Source organism: Tenrec ecaudatus, chromosome 3 (genome assembly GCF_050624435.1).
Source record: "Tenrec ecaudatus isolate mTenEca1 chromosome 3, mTenEca1.hap1, whole genome shotgun sequence".
NCBI classification, from domain to species: Eukaryota; Metazoa; Chordata; class Mammalia; order Afrosoricida; family Tenrecidae; genus Tenrec; species Tenrec ecaudatus.
The window spans coordinates 169,446,977-169,457,097 of NC_134532.1; positions in this window are offsets into that span (position 1 = coordinate 169,446,977).

A 10,121-nucleotide genomic window follows, 5' to 3' on the forward strand; every position below is an offset into this window, starting at 1 on the left:
GGTTAAGTGTTCAAAGGTACAATAATGTATATCTTCTTCTTCTTTGTTTTTCTTTCCCTGCAAACGTGAACCATCCATTGTAGAGAATGCAAAAATAAAACTCATGGCCACTGAGTCAAAACTGACTCAGAGCGACCCTATAGGACAGAGAACTGCCCCCGTGAGCTGCTGAGATGGAAACGCAGTCTCTTTATGGGCGTCGAAAGCCTGGTCTTTCTTCTGAGGACCTGCTCATGGTTTTAAACCTTGTGGATCAGAGCCTAACATTTCACCACCACACTCCCAAGGTTCCTGCTGTTCTCTCTAGATGTGGGGTTATCAATAATTTTATTTTTCAGGTGCTATGGGCCCTGGCTCTGGTGGCATAGTACTTACTCATTGGGCTGCGATCTGCATGGCCAGCAGTTAGAAACTACCAGTAGCTCTAGGGGAGAAAGATTGGGCTTTCTACTCCAGTCAACAGTTATAGTCTCGGAAACCCACAGAAGGTTGCTGTGAGTCAGTATTGACTCAATGGCAGCACGTTTTTTGTTTTTTTTTTAGAGAAAACTCTAGCTGTGTTTTGGTTTTTCTATCCTCTAAGCATTTCTATATGTGTATATTTATAAAGTCTGAGTTTCATGCTCTATGTGGCCTTTTAGTGATTTCGATTTCATTCAAGTACATGCAAAAATCACGTATGTCAGCAGATTCGCGCTGTAAATGAACATGACCGTCGTGAGTTGCTTCTGAGTTGGTTCGCACTCATGGTGACCTGTGGAACAGAACCAAATGTTGCTCGGAAGCGCGTTTCGCCCGGCCTCCGCTGTCCCAGCCAGGGTGTGCTTTCCTAGGACCTGGCCTTCGCTGAGAAGGTGTCCAGCATGAGCAGAACAACGTGCTGCCTGCGTCTGTGCCTCTCAGGAGCACTCTGGGTAGATTGCTTCTAAGACAGACTGGTTCACTCTTTTAGAAATCATCCACAGAATATTCAGTGTTCGTTGCCAACACCACCATTCAAATGCAAAACAAATCATAAATATAGAAAAAGATGGACAGGAAATATAATAATAGGATTGTCTTTCTATGGTGGTCTGGGTATGATTCCCTCCCATCCTGTTTTTCAAATAACTTTTCTATTTGCCACGACTGGTGGGATGAATAGCAAAAACCTGTCTCCTTCCTTCATACAATTGACTACAGGGTCTTGAAGAATGGAAATCATGGGAGGGTTGCTGATCAAATACCTTGGCATAATCAAGAAAACAGAAGTCGTAAACATCTTTTTGGTATTTTCAGCCCCAATCCATCTGACCGCAGCAAAGAGATCTCTCACTTCGCATCCTCTTTTGAATCCGTTTGTGTTTCTGGCAGCTGCCGGTTGATGTACTGCTGCAGTCATGTTGAATTAGCTTCAGCAACAACTAGTTTCCATGTGATATTAGTGATAATCAATAATTTGACGAGGAATGTCAATAATTCCCATCGTCTGTTGGGTCACCTTTCTCTGGAATGGACACAATCTTCCGGTTAGGTGGCCAAGTAGCTGTCTTCCAAATTTCTCGGCACAGACCAGTGTTTGCTTGCCCCATTGCCTCAGTTTGTTGAAATATTTCACTTTGTATTCTGTCAATCCTGTTTCACGCCAATCCCTTCAGTATAGCTGGGGCTTCTTCCTTCAATACCTTTGGTTCTTAATTGTATCCTACTTTGATCACCTGTAACGTGTTGCTTCCCTAATAAACCTCATGAATGTGAATATTGATTCTGCATTCTGTCAGGCCATTGCCATTATCGAATCGAGCAGAAGGACAGCCAGAGTGCTCCTTAGAGGCAAGAACGGCAAGGCTTTGTCTTACATACGTTGGCCGTATTGTTAGGGGAGAACAGTCCCTGGAGAAAGACATCATGCTTGGTCAAGTGGAGGGCCAGTGAAAAAGAGGGAGGTCCTTAACCAGATGGGTGGACACAGGGGGCTGCCCCAATGGACTCAAACATAACAAGCAGCATTGTGACGATGGTGTGGGCTTGGGTGGCATTTCGTGCTGCTGTAATAGGGTCACGGGGAGTTGGAAGTGACTCAATCTAACCACCACCCCCACTCTCCTCACTACTCCCCTTCACACAAATTTCTTCCTCCACCGACAACCCTGCAAAAACCCCGAGCTCTCGTCAGTGAGCCAGGTTCGACTCCTGGCAACCCTAGACTACAGAGTAGCACTAACTGCCCAGTGGTTTCCTGAAGCTGTTAGTCTTTTCCAGACCAGAAAAGCTCATCTTGCCCATGAGGAGCAGCCACGGGTACACGCTGCTGACCGATATGCAGCTCACTGCGTCTCACACTCCCCATGGACACTTCTGCGAGATCGGAATGTGTTATCATTGAGGGAGCATCTGGTTTCCTTACAGCTTGTGGATTATTTTTATAGAGGGTAAAAATAACAAACTTTGTTTAATCGATAAATAAGCCTGGGAGTGGAGGGGGAGATTTCTTATATTCACAGTCAGGCTCTCTCCAATCCCGCCGTCAGTCCATGCTCCCTCCCCTACGCGCCATGCGTATGGTGGGTCCTTACAGCCCCACGAAGGGGCCTGAGCAACATCTGATCCCACAGGCCATCCCCCGTTCTTTTCCTTTGGCCTAAATTCACTCAAATTTGCTAACAAGTCTGGGGAGAGCAGCCAGGTCCCAAAGGGTTACTTTACTGGGGAGGAATGAGCCCTGCTCCCTGACACCAGGATGAGTGTATTTGAGGGTTAATGCTCCTGTGCTCCCTGACCTGCTGGCCTTCCATCTGAATAATCTCAGCAACGCAGTTAACTTTTTTGTTTTTCCTTCATAAGCTTCACTGTTTCCAGCCCTTTGATATCCTCTGAGGCTTTAATTACAGGGCGCAAACAGGGCGCTATTCTAGGAAGCGCTTGTGCAGCGGGCAGGGAAATGGGAAGCTTATCTCAAGATTCCTCCCTGCCCCGTCACACTCACAGGCCTGTCTTTTTAAACGACTGCTTAAAACGGGCCTCGTGACAGGCTTATCATCTGCCGGGAGCCCGTGGGCCCCAGTGTCACCAACCATACCAACACCAACAACAGTCTGTACCAGTGAGGGGCCACCTGCCAGTGTGGCTCTGGGGACCTGGGTCCCCTTCCTGAAGACTTTTGTCTTTTCAGAAACACCCTTTCTTGCCCAGTAGGTTATTTCTAAACCTTCTGCCGTTTCCTCTTCCAAAATGCATCCTCTGCCTCAACCTCCCGCGTGCCGAAGTACGTCTCTCCCGGGACCCTGCCTTTTTACTTCTCATTGCGGAAAGAGAGGCTTTGCTCACTGCGGAGAGAATCCCAGACAATAGGCAGTGAAGGCACTATCGCTGTCTGTCTGTCCACCTCTCTTTTGACCACCATCCTTTCTTCTCTTCCCTGAGTTCAGGTCCTTGGTAACGATCGTGTTCTTTTCGTGGTGGACTCTCTGGGGTGCGGTGACAGAAAAGTTCTAGGAAACTTTGTTCTGACCCCATCCCACGCCCCTTCCACTCCTCCTTACTGGCCCTCCTTCTAGTCTCCCAACAGAAGACTCCTGAGCACCCACTACTCTCGTTGTAAGTTCGCCACCAGGTTGGGTTGAAACGCCCCCACCACCAAAGGCAGGGGCTCTACCCTCACATGTCTCCTCTGGTGTTAGGAGCCAGACACGGGCGTGCCAAAGAAAGCAGTCTAACAAGTATTTCCCTGTGACTCTGTTTTTGTCAATGAAAGGAAAATGTTCTTGCTCAGGTAGAAAGGAGACCTGGAAAGATCGCTCAGAAGGAGTGGAACCCGTTTGTCTGCACCTGTCAACAACACACAGCTATTAACTTTCCGGACTGGCTTCTGCCCTGGCCCCCTAGATGTAAAGGGACCTCACTTACCTTCGCCTGGACCGCGCTCTGGTTCTACTCTCTGTCCCTCTTCCTCTGGAGCACAGAGCGCAGAGGTCATGGTTACAGCTCCTTCCACACACGCAACCTGGGAAGATACAAGAGGGTGTGTGTGTGTATGATGTATATAGTATACATGTGCTAAAGTATTGTTGGGTGCGTTCTTTATGGCATCTGGGAGAGGTGGGGAATCCCGGCCACTGCAAACTAGCATCTCTGTTTTAGTATGGATGGTGGTGGTGGTGGTGTTAGAGTCAATATTAAAAGGATCACACACACACACACACACACACACACACATACACACACACACACCTAACATATGGTGTAAAGGCACCCCCCCTCACATTCTCAAATGCCTACTAGGACCTGGGACCACTCTTGCAGTGAAACGATGATGTAGCATTTGTTGGTGTAGCCAATAAAACATAAGAGACTATGTGTTTATATATTCATTTTATCTCTCTATCCACTACCATCAAGTGGTTCTAAGACTGTTTACATAACAGCACCACCAGGGCTCGCTCCATAGAATATGTATGATCAAGCAAAATGAGAATAAAAACAAACAGAAAGCAGTTGACTGTTTAAAATACCAATGACAACCAGCTTACCTGTTTATCTGCTGTGTCCCCCCACTCACACCCCCATGCAGTACAATGAAAACAAAAAGGAAACTCATTGCCATCAGGTCAATTCCAACTCATATAGGGCAGAGCAGAACTGCCCCATTGGGCTCCCAAGGCTTCAGCTCTTCATAGGAACACACTGCCGTATCTTTCTTCTGCACAGTGGCTGGTAGGTTTGAACTGTTGACTTTGGGGTTAGTGGCGGAGGGCTCAACCACTCCAGCAGCAGGATTCCTGTCCAGTACAATAAAACCCATGCCGAACCCACTGCCATGGAGTCGATGCTGATGCACAGCAACTTTATATCTTTATATCTGGGACTGTATATCTTTATAGACACAGAGAACTTCCCCCTATCTCCCCAGAGTGGCTGGTGAGTTCCAACTGCTGGCCATTGGGTTTGCAGCCCAATGCTTATCCCTGTACGGTGGCAGGTATCAGTCAAACTTACCTTCTGTGGTCATTTTTTAGTTTGTACGGTAATGTGTTATCTTCATGTTATTTTATAGTTGAAATGGATCTGGAATATGAGACTCTAAGGCCTTGGGGGAAAAGGAGCAAGTCTTACACATTTTATATATCACGGGATAACTCCCTACTGTTAGCAAGCACTCAATAAATATTTGTAAAAATAAATGAATCATTTTCTTGCTAAAAATAATGACTCTGTAAATGTTTGTTGAATGAGCAAATGAATATATGCAGAATAATCTCTCGAAAATTGTCTTTGGTGACAAGAGTAAACTCGACATTTATGTTGTGCTGCCAGAGCGGCACCATGTCCTGGGGGCATTTGGACCCAAGAGCCTGTGTCTTTAGTTCATAATGATGCTACACGCACCACACACAAAACTGTCCCACATCGATCACCCTGTAGTCATACGTACAGGTAAGACACTTCCGTCGACTACTGAATCCAAAACCAAGCCACAAACACACAGAGTGTCCTGGGCCTCATTCTGACTATGTTCATTCTTCCAGGAACGTCATTTCCACAGAAAGCAGGAGACGATTGTCCGTAGATTGTGGGGGAGCTTGAGTGAGAATTGCTCACCATACTGGAAACGCTGCCTCCAAGGAAGACAATTGTTCCTGGTATTTGAGTCCATTGAGTCCACCTGAATCCATGATTGTGTATTCCTGGTACAAGTGTGCACCTAAGGAGCCCTGGTGGTGTTGTCAGTAAAGCAGTGAACTGCTGTCTGCAAGGTCAGCAGTCAAACCCACCAGCCACTCCGCAGTGGAGAGAGTTGCAGCTGGCCATTTCTACAAAGAAAGCCCAAAGGACCAGCTGACCTGGTCCTATAGGGTCACTTTAGAGGCAAGGATGGTGTGACTTCATTGCAAGTACTTTGGACATGTTGTCAGGAGAGACCCTGGAGAAGGACATCATGTTTGGTAAGTGGAGGGGCCGTGAAGGAGGGGGAGGCCTTTAATGGAAGGACTGACACAGTGGCTGCAACAGTGGGCTCAAACGTGGGAACCAATGTGAGGGTGACACAGGATGGGACGGTGTTTCCTTCTGTTGTGCACAGCACTGTAATGGGTGCCAACTCAATGACCCCTAACCACACCCCATAGGGCAACCTAGGGTCGCCATGAATAGGAATGGACTCAACAGCAGTGGGTTAAGTCTACGTAAATGAACTCATTTCCCATTTCAGCATCCTTCACGTGGACGGGCCAGTGGCATTCCTCATGCTCAGCAGGTTGTTCAGTCATCCCATTATCTTTTGCCAAATATCTTCCTCACCCTCTTTCATTACATCTTGGTGTGGTCAAGCATGAGCTTTTGTGGTCTGAAATACATATGACTTTATTACGACTTTATTTCCATTTATTTCTGTCTTCCCGATTATAGTTAGAGTGTTATGTTAATCATCATAAAATAGAAATTACGTCTCACGGTAGCTAGATTGATGCATGCCTTCTATTTTGAGGTAGTAAAGAATGAGCTTATAATACTTGAATCGAAATTGACTTTTGGGTCTGTGAACGTGGAGAACTACGATCATTCTACTGACTGCTTTTCCAACCGCTGTGTCTGTTCAAACAACCATGGAGAGACTTGATTGCCACCCACTGGATCCTTGTCGCCTTTGCTTTTTCAAGTTGTCTTTCTCACCTTATGCTGTCACTAAATCCATGCTGACTAGTCAATGAGGATGTGGAGTGACCCTGGAGGACAGGGTACAGCTGCCCCAGCCAGTTGCCAAGGCTATAGGTCTTGATGGAAGCACATTCCCACATCCCTTCCTCCCCGCCCCCCCCTGCCCCCCACCGTAGGGCAGCTGGTGGTTTCCAACTGCTGACCTTTGGGGGAGCAGCTGAGCTCTTCATCATTGTGCCACCAAGGCTCCTCCGCCCTTTGTTTACGGGTTTTTATTTCTCCTTCCTAGAGATACCGCTTCCCAGGTGCCTGTCTAAGCTAACTCCCCAGAAACCTCTTTTCTCAGAGTTTAGCCATTCCTCTTTGTTTGGGCCAGACTCTTCTGCCAGGTGAACAATTAAACTCAAATCCAGTAATAAAGCCGGATTAACTGGCGGGGTGGTTTGGAGGTGCCTTTGAGCCAGTTCCCAAACATAGACACCCTATCCACATCAGCACAAAACTCTGGTCCTGTGCGCCCTAACACTTCTTGCTGTGGTTGAGCCAGCCCATCGGTACAGCCACTGTGTCAATCCAGCTCATTGAGAGGCTTCTGGTTTGGGTTGATCTTCTACTTTCCCAAGCCTGGTGTCCTTTTCCAGAGACTCGTTCCTTCTGATTTGTCCAAAGTACTTGAGACAAAGTCTCTCCGACCTGACTTCTAAGCCCCAAGCTGGCTGTGCATTTTTCAATGCAGATAGGTCTGTTCTTCTGGCAGCCATGATCACACTCACTGCCCGAGTCCATTCCGACTCATTGTGAACGTGTAGGACAGCGCACAGTTGCCCTGTGCGTTTCTGAGACTGTCACCATGAGAGAAGAAAACCTTGTCTTTCTCCTGGGGAGTGGTCTCCAGCTGCACGGTGCAAGGCGTGTTTTTCACCAAACACCATGACGCGAGGCATCAGCTCTCCGTCAGTCTTCCTGAGACTTCATATTCATATGAGGTGATTGGAAATACCATGACTCGGGTCTGCCACCCCTTAATCCTCAAAGTGACACCTCTGTACCTTAACTTTTAAGAAGTCTCATGCAGCAGAAGTTCCCAGTGCAGTGCAGCCTTTGGTTTCTTGATGGCTGCGTCCACTGGCATCGATTGTGTATCCAGGTAAGACAAAACACTTGACAACGTTAACCTTTTCCCCATTTTTGTTTCCTATTGTTCCAGTTGTAAGGATTTTACTCTTCCTTCCTTCCTTCCTTCCTTCCTTCCTTCCTTCCTTCTTTCCTTCCTTCTTGCATTCCTCTTCATATTTGGCAAGCAAGGCTGTGGCACCTGCCCTTTGCAGGTTGCTAATGAGCCTTTCTCCGATGATTGCCTCACCATCCAGGCTGAGTAACAGTGGTGAGTGGATGCAAACCTGACACAAAACCAAACCTTTTAATGCCATTGTTTTTCATGTATGTCCGCACAGCATCAGTTTCCACAGAGTCTATTCTATCTCACAATAATTCCACATATGTCTGAGTGAAACTGTGCTCCATCATAAGGTTTACAATAAATGATGTTAGAAGTAGATTGATTTTCAGGCTTTTCTTACAGGACACCTTGGTGTAGACCAGAACCTCCAACCTTTCAGTTAGTAACTGAGCACAGTAACCATTTCTACCCTTCAGTGACTCCAAAATGGGACAATGGCCATGCCTGCCTAGTTTACACAGTTGTTACCCAGATTAAATGAGTATATGTTTATACAGAAAGTACAATACTATCTGGCATTCCATAAGCATGCTGTTGTTTTTGAGTGTCTGTGTTAGGCTGGGTTCTCTACAGCAGCAAAACCTATAAGTGCATCTATATGTATATGCACAGCTATCTCTCTACATATACATAAATATCTTCCTATCTCTGTTAGTCTGGGTAGACTAGAGAAACATATTCATAGAGACACTCATGTGTCTATGGAAAAAAGCTTTATATACAAGAGCAATTGTATATCCCAGCCCAGTCCAGATCAAGTCCATTAGTCCGATATTAGCCCATAATCCAATACCAATTTATAAAGTTCTCTTCAGACTTACAAAACCCATGCAATGACATCAACTACAAGAAGATCACAGGCTAGTGAGTGGGAAGTCTTGTGGATCCAGTGGCATTGTAAGCATCTCAGCACTGGCAGGGGTCTCCACGTGGCTCCTCCAGGTCTAGGGTTCTCACTGCCATCAACATAGCCCCATGTATCTTGTCAGAATAGAGTCTCTCGGGGAGTGAGCACAGAGAGAGAGAAAGTGTCTCTAGTCTCCAAGGAGGAAATAGAAAAGTTCCCAGAATCCTCAGGGGAAGGTCATGTCCACACAGAGGCCTCATTGGCTACAACCCCATTGACAGACTAGACTCCACCCCTTCACTCTTACTCCTCTAAAGTCTCAAATTGACACCAGATTATGTAACTACCACACTATCTCTATACCTATAAATCTAGAGAGAAATTTAGATCACGTAAACGGCTCCCATGGTTGCAGTTTTAGAACTGGGCAAGGTCAATCCAAGGCCAGGCAGGTTCCAGGTGTGTGGGTCAGATGTTGAGCTGAAGCCTTCTCTTCATTTATGTAGCATTGGAGTCTGATCAGCCCCAAAATTGGCAGGAACACCAATAGGGTGACACCAGGTTGAAGAGGCAGATGAATCCAAGTTTGGCAGATAAGAGGAGAGGCTGCAGATGGCTCCTGGGATGTGCGGGCAATATGGCAGGTTGTGGTAGTTACATCATCTGGTGTCAATTTGAGGATTGAGAGTGTAGGAGTGAAGTCTAGCCTGTCAATAAGGATATAGCCAATGAGGCCTCTGTGTGGGCATGGCCTTCTCCTAAGGACTGTGAACTCCTGTATTCCCTCCTTGGAGGTGGGAGACACTCTCTCTGTGCTCACTCCCTGCAAGGCATTCCTGTGGAGAAGACACATGGAGAGAGGTTGATGGAGCCAGACCTCTGGAGCCAGAGAAGCCATGTGGAGACCCCTGCCAATGCTGAGATGCTTACAATGCCACTGGATCCACAAGACTTCCCACCCACTGGCCTGTGATCTTCCCGCATTCAATGCCATTGCATGTGTTTCGTGAGTCTGAAGATAACCTTATAAGATTGGTATTGGACCTATGAGCTGATATCGGATTTATAGACTTGATCTGGGCTGGGCTGGGCTGGGATGTCTTCTCAATATTCAACTGCTCCTGGATATTAAGCTCTTCTTATACACATGTGAGTGTCTATGGATTTGTTTTTCTAGTCTACCTGGACTAACACACAGGTCATTGGCCTAAGTCCGAAGAACTGGAGGTCAATGAGCCAAATGCAGGAGCCAGACCCAGCAAAAAGCAAAAGCAAGCTTTCCTTTACATCCTTAGACAGGAAGTAGGCCAAATTCCTCCAAAACTTCCTTTCAGTGATATCAGGGCTGTGACCCGAGTGAGGGAGATGCTTCCCACCCCAGTCTTATAATTGGTTGACTGC